General features: G+C 36.1%; 2 long non-coding RNA genes across 4 annotated transcripts in view; both read right to left on the bottom strand.

Moving 5' to 3' along the window:
• LOC125470979 overlaps positions 1-22,795 on the bottom strand; it is a 28,279-nt gene extending 5,484 nt beyond the window's left edge. For 2 of the 3 annotated variants that reach the window (XR_007253316.1, XR_007253317.1), the window contains exon 1: positions 21,470-22,774. This is a non-coding gene — a long non-coding RNA (uncharacterized LOC125470979). Of the gene's footprint in view, positions 1-20,671; positions 21,384-21,469 lie in introns of those variants that run through there. The other variant, XR_007253315.1, reaches the window with a different exon arrangement.
• On the bottom strand, positions 17,872-18,507 carry LOC125470980. Its single transcript, XR_007253318.1, has 2 exons — positions 18,194-18,507; positions 17,872-18,149 (listed from the first exon to the last, which is right to left on the bottom strand). It is a non-coding gene; the product is annotated as an uncharacterized LOC125470980 (long non-coding RNA).
• Positions 22,796-23,603: the final 808 nt, after the last annotated feature.

Here is a 23,603-nt window from a genome sequence, read left to right as displayed (position 1 = left end):
ACACACTAAAATTCAATACAAGTCCCAAAAAATCAAATAAAGAAAAAAATTAGAAAAATTAGAGAGGGGTCAAACTTTTGTGTTTTTGAATTGTAAAATTATATATAAATGAAAAATATTAAATCAAAATAAATAGATGTAAGCTAATAAAAACCAGTCTCTTGAAACACTAATCAATTTCTTGTACTACCAAGAAGAAGCCACCCCAATGGTATCCTGATGCGAGTTTTATACGCACACAAATTAAACCCTCTTTTTGTCAATTGTAGTAAGTACGTAAGTAGGGATCGTTCTGGACCGGGGATTAGGAGGGATTGTTAATCTCTTGGAAACTGACTCAAAAACGTAAAAACAATATAAAACACTAAACTAGACTCAAAGAATGTGAAACTAAACGTTAAAACACTAAGACAAACCAAAAGACTCAAAATGCTTTAAAAACACAAACTAAATTGATTTCTAACTAAATTGAACATTAAAGCAAAAGGGGGATTGAGGTTTGACGAAAATTGAAATAACGAAACAAGTTAATAAACTAGACATAATGTAAATATGAAATTGATGAAATGGAATGAATGGATGCTAGCCAAGGGGTTCATCTCCACACATGTTACACTTGCATAATAAAACGATTTCCAATTGCTTTTCAATAAACCATGAATTCTCAACGCCCCGGGTTAATTAGGTCCGCTTAAATTAACCGTCAAGTTTTCCTTAAGTTAATGAATTGGATGATTGCATACGACAACCCAAAGTATTCCCCACAAGTTCCCTACATGAATTGCATAATAGAGATACAAGCAAGAATCATTAAGCATCATGAAAACTATAAGTGTTGACGAGGCATTCGTTACTATGATTGCATGAAACTTATGCCAAGAATTTGTTTAACGCGATTGTTTATAAGCAACCTCCACTACTTGTGAATATAAGTTCATAACTATTACGTGAAACTCACTTATATTCTAGCGTCAAATTCATGCATGAAAATTAAGCGTTCATTCTTAATAAACATACATAAATAGGATATCAATCAAATAGTTAAACAAATTGAATTCACAACTTATGAAACGTAATTAAAAGTAATCAAATCATATTGCAAGCATAAACATATATTTCGAATCACCCCCTAGCTAAGGGGGGTTTAGTTCCTCATACGTACAAAACAAAGAGAATTGAAATTAAACATTGAAATCAAAGAAACGCCTAAACATTCCAACAACTCAAACTTGAATTGTATGAACGTTTAGGCCTTCTTCTCTTCCTCTTCGTTGTAGCATAAGGTCTAGGGATAGTTGGTTGGGGGGATGGAAGTGTGGAATTATGGAAGTGGATTAGGAGTGGTGGAAATGGAAGAATGGTTTTTGGATTCTAAGGGGGACTCACGGCACAAGGGAGAAAGGGATGTGTTTGTGGTTTGTTGTGTATGAAAATGAGATCATGTTGAATGGAATGAATGCAAGGGTATTTATAGGAGTGAATGGGTGAGAATGGCTGTTTGTTTAAGCATTTATGTGGCTGAAATGTGGTGGAAAAACAGCTAAGAAAACATGTGAAAAGCTGGAAAGCATAAAGATCCCACGGCATGGCTTGTTGTTGGTGCTGGAATTGCATATGTGTGCATGTGTTTGGGAAGTTTTTGATGATTTTCTGGATGCATGATGAAGAATTTAATAAATAATGCATGTAGGTGGGTGCAATGAAGAAGAATGAGTGGTGGAAATGAAAGGGAAAGCTGGAAAGGCATGTGTTTATGCTGGAAATGGGAGTGAATGCCACGGTTTAGGCTTGTTTGTTTGATGATGATGCATGTGATGGGTGGGAACAAAGGGGGAAACATGGCACAAGGGTGCTTGAGTGAATGATTGAATGTGCATGTGGATTTAAAGAATGAGTGGTGGTGTAATGATGAAGTGAATGCATGTGGAATTGCAAGGAAGAAAGATGCAGAAATTTGAAAGGAATGCACGGTAATGTGTAGGCTGTTTTGTGTTGGAATGATTGTTGTTTTGCATGTGACATTGTTTGTGGAATGTAGGATGGATAGGGTGAATGATTATGTGGCTGCATGTTTGAATGATTAAAGGGATGTGGGATGTAATGCATGTGACTTGTTTGTGGAATGTAGGATGGGATACACGGCTGAAATATGCATGTGATGAAGAGTGAATAAATAATGAATGCATGTGTTGATGAAATTGCATTTGGAAAGGTTGGAAAGTGGAATTGCATGTGGAATGTGGAGATGTTTTGCACGGCAAAGGGTGGAATATGTGGCTGCATGTTTGAATGATTAAAGGGACATGTGGGGTGGCTAGAACAAAGGGGGAAACACATGGAAATGCTGGAAATCTGATGGTAGTAATGCACGGCAAGGTGGAGTGGTTTTGGAAGAAAGGTGGATGAATGGAATGTTATGCAATGATAATGTCTTGTGGCTGAATTGGTGGAGTAATTATGATGGGAGGCACGACATAGTTGGATTTGTAGTGGGTTGATGAAAGAATAATGTCAAGGTGTGGGATTGTTAAAGGGGGAAGTGCATGTGCAAGGTTGTTGTTGTGATAAGTGATAAGTGTATGATATGATAAGTGAATGATATGATAAGTGAATGATATGATAATTGAATGATATGTTAAGTGAATGATATGATAAGTGAATGAAATAGGGAACAAAGCCCTTCCTTGCATGGCAAGGAAGGGAGACACAAGGAAACACACGACAATGTCCTAAGGTTGCAAGGAATGTTGTTTTTGTGTTCTAAAATGCGTAGGAGTCTTCAATGATGCTTAAACATGAGGTCTTTTAGGATTTAACTTTCCTACTTCAAGTCTTTAATTTCGTCCATCCTCTTGGCTCCAAGCATATGATATCCATTCCAATCTCTAATTTGCTCCAAAAGGCTCCAAAAGGCATCCTTTTGCATACCTTGCCCTTAGAACCTGAAAAGACACAAAAGAAGCATAAAGGACTGAAATAACTAAAGAAACATAACGTAAATGCACGAGAACAAGCCATTTAAGTCGCATGAATATGCTCCTATCAAACTCCCCCACACTTATCTTTTGCTAGTCCTCGAGCAAAACAGAATAAAAACAAAACGACACTAAACACGTAAAACACAACCTACACCTTCCAACAATCGTTTCAGAGATTTCCAATGCACATGACAAGTTAAAAATCATTATTCCCACATAATTTAGCCATCTTTACCCTTAAGTACATTCTTAATCATAGTCTCCACATACTAGTTCACAATTAAGCATTTAAAACCATGTTTTGAATGTAGTAACATGCCTTAGAGAATTTGCACAATTCCTTACAAGATATGCACTCGATTTTCACTCAGATTTTCTAACTACACACCCTAATCTAGTCATATGTGAGAAGATTGATGTAAACATGAAAACGAACACTCACATATATGTATCACAAAGAACGCAATTTCTGGAGTTAATAAGCATGTTTAGATATGATCTCATGAATGGAATGCTACTACTTAGACGCGAGAACCAGTGACACCATATGCTCATACCAAGTTCAAACTCCACAAATTGAAACACATAACACTCAAGATTGAAGTCACGGGTTGTAATGGGGTTCGGGGCGTGTGGATAACAAAGAAGGGGTATAGAAAACAAAGGTTCTTAAAGAAATAGTGAGCAAAGGACTTGAATCAACTTAGAATTCACTTTTGAATGAAAACTCAACTTTTGAACAAAAAGGGAGAATTTAGACAATCTACGGCCAGAATTGGTGTTTTAAACCCTTTCTTCAATCACTCATTCTTTCATTTTTTTCAAGCTCTTTTTTTTTTTTTTTTTTTTTCTTTCTTTCTTTTCTTTTCTGTTTTTCTTTTCTTTTGAATCTCAAACATACTTAAGAACAAGCATTCCTTCCCCCACACTCATTTTCTTGCATAATGTAACTCAAAAGGAATTCATTTAAGTCATGCTCACTATCTTTTAAGAACAAGGGTGTGGATTGTCCTAAACTAGGCTAGGTGAGGAAAATGTGGGTAGACAAAGAATAAAGGCTAAACAAGGCTCAACGGGGTTAAAACTTACAACAAATACAAAATATGGGAAGTGAGGCTATTTGGCTATGGTGGCAACTACACAACTTCATCTTGATATATGTTATGCAAATCAATAATATGCTTTGAATGAAATGGGCATGAGTTCTAGCATTTGGAACTATATGATGAAACGCCTTCTAAGTAGTAACCAAGCAAAGAGTAATGAGATCATGCAACGACTTTATAAAACAAGAAATCACAGATTATACTCTCCAAAGAACGTTATAGGCTCAAGTCTCTCAGGGTTGTAGCGTTTGTTTGAGTTCCTTCCTTCAGGCATGTTACAAAAACGAATTTTTTTCTTTTATGATTGCATGTGAAGTCATACATTATAACCATAACCAAGTATATACCAAGAGTAAATCAAACTTTTCTCTATGTTTATAACTCCTTTTAACAGTCATGCAATTAGAAACCAAATCCTTATCATTGTGTTGGAAGGTGACCTACGACACAAAAACGACTCAAAACACTCTTTTTAGGCTTTTCAAAACATGTTCTTCAAATTTTTATGTGATTTTCGAATTTTTAAGTCAAAACACACTAAACACAATTAAAAACAGCAAGAAACAACATTTGAAGTTATGGTGGATAAAACCCTACGAATTTGCATCAAAACACTTTAGTAACTCCCCCACACTTAAATCAAACATTGTCCTCAATGTTTTAAGCTTAAAACCACACTAAACACAAGCAAACATATAAACAGCAATTAAACATACTAAACATAGCAGAATGTATCTAACAAAGAGAAGAGTTTAAGGATGCAAATCTGGTTATGGAGTGTAAATTCCATCTTCTCCTTGGTGATTGCAGTGAGGCTTCATCTTGAGTTTTTCCACAGGCTACTCTTGAACTGAGCTGGAGATTCTTTTGGTTTCCTCCGATCGTTGATTTTCCTTTGTGCTACTCTTGAACTGGGCAGCAGGATTCTTTTGGTCTCCCCCGAAGGTCTGAGCTTACTCCTTTTATCTGTTTCTTTGTTCAATCTCTCCAATTCGTATTGAAGAGGGTTAGAGGATAGCTCAGCATACGCTAGGTAAGCAACCAGGGAATAGAGTCCAGGTAGACTCCAAGTACCGGCTGATTGCTTCTTTCACTTTGCCATGCAAGTAATATCAAGGACAAAGGAAAAGACAGGGAAAGAGCATGATATGAGATACCTTTGCTTTCGCCCTTGATGATATGAGATACCTTTGCTTTCGAAGAGGCAGCGAATGAATCAGCACATATATTTGTTGCGCTTGTCTCCACATGCTTCGATCCACCGTTTCCTCTTGCCTCATCTGTACTGCAGGCATTTGGTATCTTCTTTGGGGGATACATCCATGGTTGAAAATGTGTTCTCAAGAGAAGGAGAAAACTGAGCATGTTTGAGAGGGTTGGTTGCATTTACATTCTCGGCCGAAAAGGAAAGTCATGCGCTTCTGGGTGTATGCCTTGCCATAAATGTTGATGTATATAGGAATTGTAATGGCAAGTGGCAATGCGGATGCGGAAATTACCTCCACGCGTCTTTAGCTTTGTCAGAGAGCTTTTGACAAAATGGCACGCGTTTTCTGAAAAGCTGGGAGCTTTCGACAAAGTGGCACACACTTTCTGAAAAGCCGGGAGCTTTCGGCTTTGTCTACCACGCTTGTCGGCAAAAGTGTGCAGCTGATTTCTCGCCTTCCACACGTCTTCTGAAAAGTTGGGAGCTTTTGACAAAGTTACACACGCTTTCTGAAAAGCCGGGATTGCGTCTGACGAGCTGGCGATCTTTACGCCGGAAATTCCGGTTTTGAAGAGTGGTGTCTCTTCATTTCTGAATCAGTGAACGCCTCTCCTTTAATAGAGGTGATCGATTACCTCTAGCATGCACACTTGAAAATTGCCCAGAAATCGTCTCCGGCCCGTCGAGATTTCACTCCATCCAACCCTTCTCTTAACTTCTTGAAAAATGGCTAGCTCATCTAACCCATCGAACATTTGCTTAGATTTGAGTCTAAGCAATGATCCAGTTGCGCCGCATCAGGATAAGGTATGGTGCCCGTCTTTCTTATCTTCTCATGGCCCTCTTACAGATGAGGACTCTGTGATGACGGATGCAACAACGGCTACGATAGTAGCTCGGAACCTCCTCACTCCCAAAGATAGTCAGTTGCTTTCAGGACGGTCCGATGATTTGGCCGTTCAAGAGTCCTTGGCTCTTAGCGTTCAGTGCGCTGGCTCTGTGTCCAACATGGGCCAACGCCTTCTTGCTCGCTCCCGTCAGGTTGAATCCTTGATGGCGGAGGTGGATAGTCTTAAGCAGGAGATCAAACAGCTTAAGTACGAGAACCGAAGTTTGCACGTGCTTGCCAACAATTATTCGACAGGCATGAAGAGGAAGCTTGATGAGCTTGATGACCGTCAAAGGCTTGCAGCTTTCTTCCAGAGGCACCTTTTTCCTAGGTCATCCAGCATTCCACCAAGGATTGGGGCCTTGAATGATCTATCTTCGGTGCCTCCCGCTCCTATGCCTCTTGCTCCGATGCCTTCTGCTCCGATGCCTTCTGCTCCGGTGCCTCCTGCTCTGATGCCTCCTGCTCCGAGAGTGTTGCCACGTAGTGGGGCCTCACGTACACAACCCTTGTGAAGGCTTCATCTTTCTCTTTCTTTGTTAGATACAATTGTAATTTCTCAAAAAATCAATGATCAAGCTTTGTTTTATTCAATGTATTGGGTTGCCTCCCAAGTAGCGCTTTCTTTTACGTCTTGCAGCCGGACGAGACCTTCTTAGGCTCATTTAGGACCCATGACATGGAATTTATCTCTGAATAGGGGGTGATACTTGAGATGATCCGGTAATGGTTCAAATTCTAAAGTGGGTGCCTGGATCATTAACAACATATTAGTATAAAAGAAAATTGAAATTCGGGGAGGCGGCTTACCTGTGTGCTTTGCCAAGAACTCAATGACAAACACCACTCCTTTGAAAGTTTCAGGGATATTGGACTTGGCCATATTGCATGTGAGGATTGGTCCTTGTCTTGTGTCATAAAGTTCAACTTCTTTGGGGTTGTTTGCCTCAAGTATATCCTCTTGGATGAATTCTAGACATTCCCCAGTCACATCTTGCTCTTGATTCTTTGGAAAGGATTCGAAGATGCCTTTCTCACCCTTTTCTTCCTTGGATTGCATGATCCTGCAAGGAATAGGGACATTCAGTGGACTGGGGTTAGAACTAATTAAATTTGGAACAACCTTACTTGAATTAGATGGCGTGGGAGCAATAGGTGCCTCCGGCAAAGGTGTTTCCACTCTTGCCGTGGGTTGGGTGTGTTCCTCTTCCTCAAATTGCAACCTTTCATCTTCCTTGTAATTTGATTTGGATGGTTTAGGGTCCGTTCCAACCTCCTTGCCACTTCTTAACGTGATAGCATTGGCAGTTTCAAATCCTTCCTTCGGATTTGCAATGGTTGAAATAGGGAGTTTGCCTTGGTCTTGAAATTGTCCTACGAACTCCGCTATCTGCCCAATTTTCTTCTCCAAGTTGTCCACCCTCTTGTCTTGGATTTGCCTCTCTTTGTTTTGAGTTTGGACTTCCTGCGTCAAAGTAGTAAGTAATTGAAAAATCGTATCATTATCACTTGAATTACTTACATTGCTTTGGGCAGGTTGTGGTGGCTGCATAGGTGTCGTATAAAACTCATCATATGGTTGCCAATATTCCCTTTGTTGAGCCTCCTCGACTTGGTTTTGTGAGCCCTGCACCAAACAAAGTAATTCATTAAGCTTTTGATTATAATCTATTGATGAACTTGAGTTTGGTTGGGCATATTGAATATGAGGTTGTGGTGGATGCATAGACGTTGAATAGAACTCCTCATAAGGCTGCCAATATCCTTCTTGTTGAATATGTTGAGGTTCCCACCACATAGAGTTTGAATGATCACTCCAATCCGAATTGTAAGTATTGGAAAACACGTCGTTCCTTGATTGATTATGATCAAATGTACCAACTCTTTGCATTTGATACTCTTCCATAAGCTGTGACAAAAGAGAAGCACTATCAAGTGCCATGTCTTGCTTCTAAAATCAACAAAATAAAACTAAAAATATATACACACAAACAAAACTAAAACAAAACAAGAGATTAGCAAAGTTGCTAATCCCCGGCAACGGCGCCAAAATTTGATGCGAGTTTTATACGCACACAAATTAAACCCTCTTTTTGTCAATTGTAGTAAGTACGTAAGTAGGGATCGTTCTGGACCGGGGATTAGGAGGGATTGTTAATCTCTTGGAAACTGACTCAAAAACGTAAAAACAATATAAAACACTAAACTAGACTCAAAGAATGTGAAACTAAACGTTAAAACACTAAGACAAACCAAAAACTCAAAATGCTTTAAAAACACAAACTAAATTGATTTCTAACTAAATTGAACATTAAAGCAAAAGGGGGATTGAGGTTTGACGAAAATTGAAATAACGAAACAAGTTAATAAACTAGACATAATGTAAATATGAAATTGATGAAATGGAATGAATGGATGCTAGCCAAGGGGTTCATCTCCACACATGTTACACTTGCATAATAAAACGATTTCCAATTGCTTTTCAATAAACCATGAATTCTCAACGCCCTGGGTTAATTAGGTCCGCTTAAATTAACCGTCAAGTTTTCCTTAAGTTAATGAATTGGATGATTGCATACGACAACCCAAAGTATTCCCCACAAGTTCCCTACATGAATTGCATAATAGAGATACAAGCAAGAATCATTAAGCATCATGAAAACTATAAGTGTTGACGAGGCATTCGTTACTATGATTGCATGAAACTTATGCCAAGAATTTGTTTAACGCGATTGTTTATAAGCAACCTCCACTACTTGTGAATATAAGTTCATAACTATTACGTGAAACTCACTTATATTCTAGCGTCAAATTCATGCATGAAAATTAAGCGTTCATTCTTAATAAACATACATAAATAGGATATCAATCAAATAGTTAAACAAATTGAATTCACAACTTATGAAATGTAATTAAAAGTAATCAAATCATATTGCAAGCATAAACATATATTTCTAATCACCCCCTAGCTAAGGGGGGTTTAGTTCCTCATACGTACAAAACAAAGAGAATTGAAATTAAACATTGAAATCAAAGAAACGCCTAAACATTCCAACAACTCAAACTTGAATTGTATGAACGTTTAGGCCCTCTTCTCTTCCTCTTCGTTGTAGCATAAGGTCTAGGGATAGTTGGTTGGGGGGATGGAAGTGTGGAATTATGGAAGTGGATTAGGAGTGGTGGAAATGGAAGAATGGTTTTTGGATTCTAAGGGGGACTCACGGCACAAGGGAGAAAGGGATGTGTTTATGGTTTGTTGTGTATGAAAATGAGATCATGTTGAATGGAATGAATGCAAGGGTATTTATAGGAGTGAATGGGTGAGAATGGCTGTTTGTTTAAGCATTTATGTGGCTGAAATGTGGTGGAAAAACAGCTAAGAAAACATGTGAAAAGCTGGAAAGCATAAAGATCCCACGGCATGGCTTGTTGTTGGTGCTGGAATTGCATGTGTGTGCATGTGTTTGGGAAGTTTTTGATGATTTTCTGGATGCATGATGAAGAATTTAATAAATAATGCATGTAGGTGGGTGCAATGAAGAAGAATGAGTGGTGGAAATGAAAGGGAAAGCTGGAAAGGCATGTGTTTATGCTGGAAATGGGAGTGAATGCCACGGTTTAGGCTTGTTTGTTTGATGATGATGCATGTGATGGGTGGGAACAAAGGGGGAAACATGGCACAAGGGTGCTTGAGTGAATGATTGAATGTGCATGTGGATTTAAAGAATGAGTGGTGAGGTAATGATGAAGTGAATGCATGTGGAATTGCAAGGAAGAAAGATGCAGAAATTTGAAAGGAATGCACGGCAATGTGTAGGCTGTTTTGTGTTGGAATGATTGTTGTTTTGCATGTGACATTGTTTGTGGAATGTAGGATGGATAGGGTGAATGATTATGTGGCTACATATTTGAATGATTAAAGGGATGTGGGATGTAATGCATGTGACTTGTTTGTGGAATGTAGGATGGGATACACGGCTGAAATATGCATGTGATGAAGAGTGAATAAATAATGAATGCATGTGTTGATGAAATTGCATTTGGAAAGGTTGGAAAGTGGAATTGCAAGTGGAATGTGGAGATGTTTTGCACGGCAAAGGGTGGAATATGTGGCTGCATGTTTGAATGATTAAAGGGACATGTGGGGTGGCTAGAACAAAGGGGGAAGCACATGGAAATGCTGGAAATCTGATGGTAGTAATGCACGGCAAGGTGGAGTGGTTTTGGAAGAAAGGTGGATGAATGGAATGTTATGCAATGATAATGTCTTGTGGCTGAATTGGTGGAGTAATTATGATGGGAGGCACGGCATAGTTGGATATGTAGTGGGTTGATGAAAGAATAATGTCAAGGTGTGGGATTGTTAAAGGGGGAAGTGCATGTGCAAGGTTGTTGTTGTGATAAGTGATAAGTGTATGATATGATAAGTGAATGATATGATAAGTGAATGATATGATAATTGAATGATATGTTAAGTGAATGATATGATAAGTGAATGAAATAGGGAACAAAGCCCTTCCTTGCATGGCAAGGAAGGGAGACACAAGGAAACACACGACAATGTCCTAAGGTTGCAAGGAATGTTGTTTTTGTGTTCTAAAATGCGTAGGAGTCTTCAATGATGCTTAAACATGAGGTCTTTTAGGATTTAACTTTCCTACTTCAAGTCTTTAATTTCGTCCATCCTCTTGGCTCCAAGCATATGATATCCATTCCAATCTCTAATTTGCTCCAAAAGGCTCCAAAAGGCATTCTTTTGCATACCTTGCCCTTAGAACCTGAAAACACACAAAAGAAGCATAAAGGACTGAAATAACTAAAGAAACATAACGTAAATGCATGCGAACAAGCCATTTAAGTCACATGAATATGCTCCTATCAAACTCCCCCACACTTATCTTTTGCTAGTCCTCGAGCAAAACAGAATAAAAACAAAACGACACTAAACAAGTAAAACACTTATCTTTTGCTCCTATCAAACTCCCCCACACTTATCTTTTGCCATTCTTTTACTCACGTAGACAACTATTGGGTACATGAAATGTGCTTTCTTTTAAATTACAGACCATGACTTGGACTTTAAACTAGGACTTTCAAAGCCAATTTTGTTTACAAATTTTAACCCTTGACTATTCTCATTCTTGTACCAGCAAGGAGAATGTGTAACTACTATACTTTGAAGGGTGTCCAAACCTTTGAAAAAACCACCCCAATGGAATCCTTTCACAATCTTTAGGGGCAAAATAGCCAACTTGAGAACCTAGCTGTTTCGATGCCTTCTTAATTAGAGTGGAAAGACAATTTCAAAAAACCACTGGGTTTACCAATTCAATACTAAAACTCTGACAAGAAGAAAAAGATCAAGATTAAATTCTTCATCTTTATCGCTTACTACTTACGTAAAGAATTGTGGTCATAAATTTCTGTTTTTTTGTTGGCTCAAGTAATTTTCTACTGTTTGAACAAGTCTCTATTGCTAATCTTCCATATTCAACTTCAAAAGTTATGCCTTTAACATTTGGACATACATCATATAAACATGCAGATAAATGGCTCTTTGTTTCCTAATGCAGTTAACATTTTCTTTTGCCGGAAAACTCAAGGGTAACTCAAGGATTGATCATTGCAAATTAAAATGAGATTGATCGTACAGTTGTCTACATTATCTTACTTTTCAACTCAAGGAATAATTTGTTTTTATAAATAATGTATTTTCATATAGATAGTATAAGTTATTGATTTTTTAATCTTAATTTGAATATCATATATGCAAAAAACTGTTCAAATTGAAGACTGTGTAGTTATCCAAATATGTCAATAAAATGAATAGTTCATTATAAATCTTTTACTTAGTATCAACACTATCAATTGGGTTCATATATTTAAATGACTAAACGATCTCAAATTCAAATAATTATTTTTGTTTAGATGATCTTCAAATAAAGATTAAGGAACTGCAGGATCACAATATAAAATTTGAAGAGTATGTGCATTCCTCATAGGTGGAACGCAAGGATTATCCATTCTTTTACGTACGTACGCAACTTTTGGGTACATGAAACGTGCTTTCTTTTAAACTACAGACCATGACTTGGTCTTTAAACTAGGGCTTTCAAAGTCAATTTTGTTTACAATTTTTAACCCTTTACTGTTCTCATGAGCTAGTACGTAGACACCATATCCCTTCCTCCCTTTCCCTATATAAACCCCATGCAATATTCCAGGAGGAGATAACTTAATTATCTCGATCGATATCAAAACACCCAAGTTATGGCAATGAAATATTCACGATCTTTGCTCTTTGGTGTGCTGCTACTCATTGGCTTTGCATTGACAAATAGCAAAGCAACTCATACAGATCCACCTGTTCATTACGAATTTCTCAATCGCAGCAGTTTTGAACCAGGGTTTATATTTGGCATAGGTTCCGCAGCTTACCAGGTCTGTATATATATGTATTTTAGACACACACTCTAGCCCAATCAAACAATCCATCAAAGCCATGCAAAACCACCATTCACACACACATGCATCCTGAAACTTCTTTGCCGTGCCTTCCCCTTAGATTTTCAGCATTTCACTTCATCATTGCACCACATTCTCCCTCTTTAATCCACATGCATTCATCATCATTCACTCTAGTTTTAATGCACATGCAAACACATGCATTTCCAACCCCAAACAACCCTAAGCCGTACCTAACCATTCATTTCCAGCTTTCCCCCCTAACATTTCCAGCTTTTCTTCATCTTTGCAGCCACACTTCCACATGGATTCCCTCTTTTCCTAGCTGTTTTTCCATCATTATTTCATCCACATGCACTCTCCATCATAACAGCCACATTCACTCTTAAACAATCATCCACATATTCTCCCATTCCCCCTATAAAAACCCATGCATTCATACACAAAAACACACCTCAAACCAACACAAAAACACATCCATTCATCCATTGCCGTGCACTTCCTTCCATTTTCCAGCATCCCCCTTCCATTTCCACCACTCCCCAACCCTCCAAAACACTATCCAACCATTCCTCCATACAAACACCAACCCAAAACCTATCAATAGATCTTGTGCGACAACAAAGAGGAGGAGAAAAGTGCCTAAACGTTCATACAATTCAAGTTTGAGTTGTTGGAATGTTTAGGTGTTTCTTTTCCTCGATTTCAATGGTTAAATTTACTTATCTTTGTTTTGTACGTATGAGGAACTAAACCCCCCATGGCTAAGGGTGTATTCGAAACCATGATTATATATGTGAAATAAGTTGATTACTTCCAGTTATCGTTGCATAAGTCGTGAATACAATTTGCTTAACCGTTTGATTTAGAACTTATTCTTGTATGTTGATTGAGAGTGCACGCTTAATTTGCATGCTTGAATTTGGTGCTAGGATATAAGTTTGTTTCACCTAATCGTTATGAATTTATATTCACAAGTAGTGAAGGTCGCTAGTCACGATCATGTTAAGTAGATTCCTGGCAAGAGTATCATGCTTTTCATAGTTACAAATGTCTTGTCGATGCTTATGATTTCCAAAGAACGTAATGATTCTAACTTGTATCTTTATCATGCTGTTCATATAGAGAACTTGTTAGGAATAATTTGTTTGCGATGCATATTCATCCAATTCAATGATTCTAGGGAAATCTGAAGGTTAATTTAAGCGGACCTAATTAACTTGGAGTGTCGAGGTTCATAACTTATTGAAGTGATAATTGGAAAGTGATTGACGTTGCATATATAACATGTGTGGAGAAGTATCCCTTGGCTATCCCATCATCCATTAGTTTTTCTTATTTTCGTCCAAAATCTGTTTTAAAGTTTTAAGTCACTTGTTTTCTTTTAAATTCGTCCAAAATCAAAACCCCCCTTCTTATTTGTTCCAAATCTGTCCAAAAGAGTCCTTTTGAATCTTTAGAGTCAAAACCAAGTGTATTTTCGTCCAAATTAAGTCCTAGAGTCTAAATTGAGTTTTTGGTTGTTTTGAGTCTTTAAAGTTTGTTTTGAGTCATATAAGTTAGTAAGAGTCTTGTGAGTCTATTTAAAGTGTTTTAAAACATATTTTTACGTTTTTGAGTCAAATCCAAGTGATTAACAATCCCTCCTAATCCCCGGTCCAGAACGATCCCTACTTACATACTTACTACAATTGTCAAAAATAGGGTTTAATTTGAGTGCGTATTACTCTCGCATCAAGTGGTTGAAGCTTTTCTCCTTTGGACACATAGTTTGTGTGGTTGAAGCTTTTTCCCTTAAGCACATAGCTTCAGTGGTTGAAGCTTTTATTTTTTGTGGACACTTAGGTTGAAAGGTAGAAGTTTTTTCAAGCTTCAACCACTCCATATATTGATTTCGCGCACAGTTTTGATCAAGAGTGTGCGAAGCAATTTTTTGTTGGATCATTCTCATGTTGTTGATGAGTTAGAGAATCGGCAGAATATGATTTTTTTCTTTTTCTTGGACACTAGTGTGCATTTCCCACCGAAGTTTCCATTTACCATTGTTGGCAAGTAAAGTTAAGATATAATACTTGCATGTTGTCATGGTGGCTATATAGCTTATTGAAGTTCGCGACTTCGAAGTTCTTGTAAATGTTGGAGTAGAAAATGCCTGAGGTTTTTAGAAAGCCTATAAATGAGTTTCCTTCAAACCATATCCAAGGCAACCCAACTAATTTAATGAAGCTACAATGTTTGACCTTCTTGTACAGTTGAAGGAGATGTTAATAATGCTTCATACTACATGGTGCAAATTAAGAGACCGAAGAGTTGAAGCCTATATGTTGCTTGAAGCCTTCTGGAAGCTATACAAATTGATTGACCTCCTAAATGTGTTATTCCCCCTACACAGTGCCTTTATATATAATAATAAGGTTGGAAAGAAATCATTCTCCTCCAAGGAATACAAGTCCTAATAGGGAAGAATAACTAGAATAAAATATAATCTAAGATTTACACAATCACACATAAATAAGAAGTTTATAACACTCCACCTCGAGTGTGTAAATACTCAAGTAGATTCGGCATCATGTGTTGTTGAGGAAGTCGACTCGTCGTCACTGATTCTGGGAACACGGTAGTCTTAATAAGGTAGGAACTTGCATAAGGAAATAAGTCTCACAAAAAAGCCTAAGGCTACGGTAAAAATCCGAGTAAGGACAAAATAGTTAAAGAAAAATTTGGGAGCAATGCAAAGTCAAATGAAATGTCTACAGGACGTCATCAAGGATATAACCAACCCAAGATGAGAGCCTCGTCAAGACCTCGTTAGGTAGCAAAACCCGAGTGGTAAAAATGCTTCTAATCGTAGGGAAAAATAGTACATTAAGATCAAGCAAGTATACTTCAAGATACTCACCTGAGTTTGACATAATTCCAAAGGGAACTAACAATGTTACAACTCAGAAAGTTTACGCATACCAATCCTTGAACAAGCTTCTGAAATGTCGCCTTCGGTAGTGATTTGGTGAAGAGGTCAGCCAGGTGGTCTTGTGAATGAATTTGCGTGACTTCAATCTTCTGATGCTCTTGTTGTTGATGTGAGAAGAAAGACTTCGATGCAATGTGTTTGGTGTTGTCTCCATTGATGTAACCCTTCTTGAGCATTCGATGCATGCTGCGTTGTGTTCATAGATCATCGTCGGGAAGTCAACGACGGGGAAATGATCGCAGGAGCTTCAAATATCACCCACAACCACTACCATCCAGAAATATTCTTGAGTTGTAAAATGCATGCTGCGTTGTCTTCATAGATCGCGTACGGTGAGAATTTCAGCATTGTTGGATGAAGTGACAACTAAGGTCTGTTTAGTTGACCTCTAAGAGATTACACTGGCTCTAATGGTAAAGACATAACAATTCCAATCGAAGTTTCATCTCTAAATAGATATCCACCATGGCTGATCAGACTTCGTCTGCAATTGAACGGATTGTGCAACCTAATATCCCAAATTTATGCTTTTGGCAAAGACCCATGAATTTGAAATTGCTTTGTGTAGGTGATTCACCATATTTCTGTCCAATTTAACTTCACTAAGGTCTCTCTTATTCTGGTTTCGTATGGAGGCTAACCCTGAAAAATGGGAGAGGAAATATGCAGCTTTCTTTTGTTTTTTTCTTTTCCTTGTCGGTTCAGTATTGCATAGACATGACGTGCTGAAGGCTTCTCCAATTCCAACAAGTGACATGCACTGCACATAAATAAAAAAAAAAAATGAATGTAGGCCACAAGTATATTATACAGCCAAATAGGTAGACACTTAAATCATAACAGACCATTAGGTTTATTTAAAAATAAGGAATTATAACATCATATTTTCCTCCACCTCATTAATATAACTATAAAAGCACAACACTATGTAATTCCTTTCCTCTAAGTCCAAAATATCACAAGAAAATGTAGCTTTTGCGAGATAATAAATAGTAAAATATGCGTTCATCATTATGCTATTTCTTAATGCTTCCATCCCTCCTTGGTCGTGATTTCGATCATCCTCTTCATCATCATCAATATCGCTCTCTTCACTATAGTCTTCGGGGTCATCAAAATGCCTATCACGTTCAGAATGCCTCCTTTTGTAGTTATGAAGAGCCATTGTAGCAATGACAATATTCACTTGCGTATTGAACAGACAATCAAGCATATCCCTCAAAATTGCCCCCCTTTTTTTCATACTCTAAACGTACGCTCAATTATGCTTCTAAGAGAAAAATGTCTATAGTTGAATACCTCTTTATGCCCCGTTGGTTGGCCACTCCTATAAAAATATGAGAGATGATGTCTTTTACCTTTATGCCCCATGGGGTGGTATTAAATTCCGAATCCATAGGTTTGATAATATCTATTGCCATCTAACATACAATATCCAACATAACACCAAAATATCTAAGAAGAGTGTTGAAATTGCTCTTAGCTATTCTTTTTTTTTTTTTTTTTCTTCTATACTATGTCCTAACATATGCAAGAACATTCCTAATATCACTTTCTCCCTGAACCTTTCAAACTATAGTTAGCTTGCAATACTTTCATTAACCAAATGTTACCTGTTTGAAAAAATTCATACATGGAGTTTTATGCACATATTTTAGATAATATGCTTCAATAGCTCGAGTACAAGCGCATGCTAATATGTCAAACTCTTCCTCATCATTATCTAGAATGTCCATATTCAAGCGCACCTGCAAGTTAACAAATAATCCTTAACAAAATTCAAGCACCTTGCCAATTAACAGTTGTACCAATATTGAAAACAAAGTATCTAAAAATTAACTCATAATTCAAAATAACATTCAAGGAAGGTGTCAAACAAATTCTAAGACATAATCCCAAAATCAAGAAAGGTAATCTATAAATTAGAGCTAAGGATGCTTTAAGGAATAATATCTTATATTATAAAAAAAATACAAATATGCTATATTATGTTATGCTTAAAAAAAAAAAAACGAATGACTTAAAAAAAAAAAAATACAAACAGATGACATGTTTCACGATATATATAGTAGTGGGGGATTATGGGACAAAAAATAAATCCATTTGGCATGGAGCTAGAGCCTTGTTTCGAGATGTTTTTGTTGGTATTGATCCAGATTTAGATGCTCAACTGGAATTTGGAGCATTCCAAAAACTTGGAGATCCAACTACAAGAAGACAAGTAGTCTGATACAATACGTGTTGTTACTTGTTACTTTTCATTTTTATTTTCTTTTTGTGATTTTTAGATGGGGTACCAGATAAATCTTGATTTGAATCACTGCCTTTTCTTTGACTCTTGTTCTTTATTTATCCGGGAGACGATCCCAAATAAACAGGTATGGAAGCTATAATTGTAAACCACGATCGAATCTATGGAAGCATTGGTTTATACATTCCTTTTAGTCTCAACTCTAGGAATAATTTTTTTCGCTATCTTTTTTCGAGACCCGCCTAAAGTTCCAACTAAAAAGGTGAAATGATTTGTCATTATCTCAATTGAAGTACGGATCCTCCCAATATTGGGAGGATCCGTACTTCAACTAGTCCCCGTGTTCCTCGAATGGATCTCTTAGTTGTTGAGAGGGTTGCCCAAAAGAAGTATATAAGGTGTACAAGTTTTTGGTTGATAAGGGGATCAAATGGTATAATTCTTTTGTTGGTAGATTGGAGGATTACGCACATGAATATTGCTTCCCTATTGGCTGGTTTTGCATTAATTGCTACTTCTTTAATCTTACTGATTAGTGTAGACGTTGCATTTGCTTATCCTGAGGGTTGGTCGGGTAACAAAAATGTTCTATTTTCCGGCACATCATTATGGTTTGGATTAGTCTTTCTGGTGGGTATCCTTAATTCTCTCATATCCTGAACCTATTCATTCTATATCCAAAATGAAATGACCCCCCTCCCAATTCCTTCAGGTTGTGAGACACTAAAATTCAATATAAGTCCCAAAAATTCAAATAAAGAAAAAAAAATTAGAAAAATTAGAGAGGGGTCAAACTTGTGTTTTTGAATTGTAAAAATATATATAAATGAAAAATGTCAAATCAAAATAAATAGATGTAAACTAATAAAAACCAGTCTCTTGAAACAACTAATCAATTTCTTGTACTACCAAGAAGAAGCCACCCCAATGGTATCCTTTCACAATCTTTAGGAGCGAAATAGCCAATTTGAGAACTTAGCTATCTTGATGCCATCTTAATTAGCGTCGAAATACAAATTCACAAAACCACTGGGTTTACGGATTCAATATTAAAACTCTAACAAGAAGAAAAAGATCAAGATTAATTAATTCTTCATCCTTATCGATTATGTACTTACGTAAAGAATTCTGGTCATAAATTTCTACTTTTTTGTTGGGTGAAATAATTTTCGAGTGTTTGAATAAGTCTCTATAGCTAATCGCCCATATTGCCCATCAACAGTTGGACATGCATAATATAAACATGCAGATAAATGACTCTTTGTTTCCGAATCCAGAAAACATTTTCTTTCGTTGGAAAACCCAAGAGTATTCAAGGATTGATCATTTCAAATTAAGATGAGATCGGTCGAACTGTTGTGTACTTTATCTTACTTTTCAACTCAAGGAATAATTTTTTTTTGTAGTATAAGTTATTAATTTCTTAATCTTAATATGAATATCATATATACAAAAAACTATTCAAATTGAAGACTGTTTAGTCATCCAAATGTATCAATAAAATGAATAGTTGGTTATAAATCTTTTATTCAAATAATTCTTTTTGTTTAGATGATGTTCAAATAAAAATTGGGAAACTAAACGATCACAATATAAAATTTGTAGAATATGTGCATTCCTCATAGGTGGAACGCAAGGATTATCCATTCTTTTACGTACGTAGACAACTATTGGGTACATGAAACATGCTTTCTTTTAAATTACAGATCATGACTTGGACTTTAAACTAGGACTTTCAAAGCCAATTTTGTTTACAAATTTTAACCCTTTACCATTCTCATTCTTGTACCAGCAAGAAGAATGTGTAACTACTATACTTTGAAGGGTGTCCCAACCTTCGAAAAAACCACCCCAACGGAATCCTTTCACAATCTTTAGGAATAGCCAACTTGAGAACCTAGCTATTTCCATGCCTTCTTAATTAGAGTGGAAAGACAACTTCAAAAAACCACTGGGTTTACCAATTCAATACTAAAACTCTAACAAGAAGAAAAAGATCAAGATTAAATTCTTCATCTTTATCGCTTACTACTTACGTAAAGAATAGTGGTCATAAATTTCTATTTTTTTGTTGGCTCAAGTAATTTTCTACTGTTTGAACAAGTCTCTATTGGTAATCTTCCATATTCAACTTCAAAAGTTATGCCTTCAACATTGGGACATACATCATATAAACATGCAGATAAATGGCTCTTTGTTTCCTAATGCAATTAACATTTTCTTTTGCCGGAAAACTCAAGGGTAACTCAAGGATTGATCATTTTAAATTAAAATGAGATTGATCGTACAGTTGTCTACATTATCTTACTTTTCAACTCAAGGAATAATTTGTTTTTATAAATAATGTATTTTCATATATATATATATATATATACTATAAGTTATTGATTTTTTAAACTTAATTTGAATATCATATATGCAAAAAACTGTTCAAATTGAAGACTGTGTAGTTATGCAAATATGTCAATAAAATGAATAGTTCATTATAAATCTTTTACTTAGTATCAACACTATTGATTGGGTTCATATATTCAAATGACTAAACGATTTCAAATTCAAATAATTATTTTTGTTTAGATGATCTTCAAATAAAGATTAAGGAACTGAAGGATCACAATATAAAATTTGAAGAGTATGTGCATTCATCATAGGTGGAACGCAAGGATTATCCATTCTTTTACGTACGTACGCAACTTTTGGGTACATGAAACGTGCTTTCTTTTAAACTACAGACCATGACCTGGTCTTTGAACTAGGGCTTTCAAAGTCAATTTTGTTTACAATTTTTAACAGTTGTACCAATATTGAAAACAAAGTATCTAAAAATTAACTCATAATTCAAAATAACATTCAAGAAAGGTGACAAACCAATTCTAAGACGTAATCCTAAAATCTGACTAAGAGTGTACAAATCCAGAATGTTTTGTAAAACTACAACTCCTTCATTGGTTGATGAACTCATAATTCAGCCTAGTAAGTTGCACACTAGGATCTTTAATGATAGAGAACATCTCTCTCTTCTCTTGATTAAAAAACAAACGAGCTGCAAACAACCACAACGGGCTAGTACGCTCACAACCAGGTAACAGTTCAACAACCTGCACAACTTCAGGAATACTAGTGCCTATCATCAATTGCCTCATAGTGCTCTTACCCTCTACTGCACCAATAAGGCGGTCAATTTGACCATACAATTTTGCAGCACCGCCAACCTTTTTCCCTTTCCTGTCAAACTTATTTGTTCTCAATTCACCTTGGTCAGCTCTTTTTTTTTTCCTTTCTTAGCACATTTTCTCATAGATTGGGTGGTGCACTCTCCTCATCATCTGATCCAATAGATTCATTTTGTATATTAACATTTCCTATTAATTCCTCCCTACTATTTGGTAGTAGTGCACCAAATGAAGGTGCCCAAGCATTTGCACCAGTAGCAACGCTATTTGAGAGCATCCTATCCAACTTTTCCTCAAACTCAGGAGTGATGCCTTTCTGCAATCTTCCATATTCAGGATTTATCTACAAATGAAAAAGAATGTTGTTATTATGTAGTTTATGATTACTATAACTAGAATAACATCATAACTGATACAAAGTGCACATACCTGAATCTTATTATTCCACCATTCATCAGAGGCATCCACTATTCCCTTGCTTGGATTCCACTCTAGGCCAGTTTCTTTCCCAATTAGTTTTTTGCACAACTACCAATCCTTTTTTAGTCTATCTCACTTATTTTTCAATTGTGCTTTACTATAAGAATTTCCTGTTTCTTTCCTAAAGTTTTCTATCAAATTTGCCGATCTTTCTTTGTTAAAGTGAGGGCCAAGACGACGTCCGGCCTCAACATCCTTGATGCATAACTCACTGAATACGGATATATTATGATCATTGCATGTACCATGTGGAGCTCTTGCTGAAGTTCCCACGTTTTTTGCCATCCTTATATATATAATATTAAAGGAAAACTAATGAAAAGGGCTTGAAAACTTTGAATTTTAATGATAGAGCAAAACAAGACACAAAGTTCAATGGAGACCACAACAACATCAGAAGCTCTATGATGTATATAGCTCTGGGATGGAGACCACAACAAGTCACACAATAAAGCAAAAAAAACCACAACATCATCAAGACTTACATACCATAATTGTAATTATGAGCCAGAGATAAGGCTCTGAGATGTTCATTGCCTGCTCAAAATCATATGCTTACTATGATTCTGTAATCTTCTATTTCATGCGACTCATACTATTTTTTTATCTTTTGGTCCAAATAAAAAAACTACTTTTGAAAAGCTCATTATCCACATGCCGGTGTAAATTTATGTTGCAGACAAGTTTTGGCTGATACCACATGAAAGAGAGTATCCATGTCTATGTAAATTTAATTTAACAGCAATCAAATCTTCCAGTATCATCCAAAAACTAATCACCGAACTAAATTACAACTAATCAACTAATTATACGGGAAAAAACGATTCTAACCAAATTAACCAAATAAATTAATCCACCTCAAGTCCCAAAAATTAATTAAAAATAGAATTTAACCAAATTAATCAGCAAATTTAATCATTTTGGAACAAAAATCAGTTGCAGAAAAATGAAGAAAATGACTTATAGTTGAATCAGTTCAATATTTCAATATTCCAACAATAAATTGTCAAAATAAGCAAATTAGAAATTGAAACGAAAGAAAACTCACCTGTTGTTGGTGAAGAGTGCTTGAACTAGAGGAAATGAAGAGGATAGATGGGTCTGTGCTCGAACCAGATGAGAGGGAGAGGAGAGAGCGCGAGAGAAATAGGGAAACCTGGAAATTGAACGAAGCATAGGAGAAAAGGATAGTATTGTCAGCGCAAATGTTTCATTAATTGCCAATTTTTACGCGCTTCTATGAAAAAAAGTGCTCTTTTAGAGTCCAACCTGCTTTTGCTTTCTTTTGTTTTTGATCCACAATTGAAGGAAAAAATAAAATAAAAAACTCTTTTTTCTAACCAAACACAATTTATGGTTCCAACTTTTTTTTAAAAAAAAATTAAGCAATCCCAAGCCAGCCTTTTGTTTAGAGGAGGAAAATAAACATATAAATTTAGAATTTTGGCATGGAAAAAAAAAACTTACAATTTGGGACCTCCAGTTCCTAAATTTAGTTTCATGTAAATATGTGTTATTTTCATATTTCTATAAATAAAAGTTTAAAAATAACAAATTCTGTATTCAATTCTATTGTTCTTTTAGGTTAATCAACCAAGCAAATTCACAAATTCTAGAAAATAAAATTCTGTCATTTCAATTTCCATCATTTTAAAATTCTTTAGTAATATAAATTATTTTCATCCAAACAGATTGTTAGGTTTTATTCTTATGCTATGTGTGTACGTCATTTTGTGGTATAACATAAAGAAGATGAATTAATAATCAATAAGAGTATTGTCTCCATTTTTCTAATAATATATGAAGACAACTACAAGTTATTTTAACTTAAGATAGTACAATTCAAAAAGAAAATGGTGCAACCTCCACTTCAAATTTCTAGAGTGCACAAAATTTGCCACAAAAACAAAACAAAAAAATCCTTCCAATTTTTTCCTCGTGTTGCACAACGCCAAAATATCATGTGCATTCTCCGCACCTCCAATTTTCCATTTGCAAAAAATCTACAAAAAGAAAGTCTTGCTCAATTTTAATATTGTTTGCCTCATTTGTCTTCTGAAAAGACATTAAAATTTGTTATTGA

The sequence above is a fragment of a genome, unplaced genomic scaffold, assembly GCF_019419815.1.
Source record: "Pyrus x bretschneideri cultivar Hongxiangsu unplaced genomic scaffold, Pyrus_bretschneideri_v1 Contig55, whole genome shotgun sequence".
Classification (NCBI taxonomy): Eukaryota; Viridiplantae; Streptophyta; class Magnoliopsida; order Rosales; family Rosaceae; genus Pyrus; species Pyrus x bretschneideri.
This window is presented reverse-complemented; position numbering and strand designations above follow the sequence as displayed.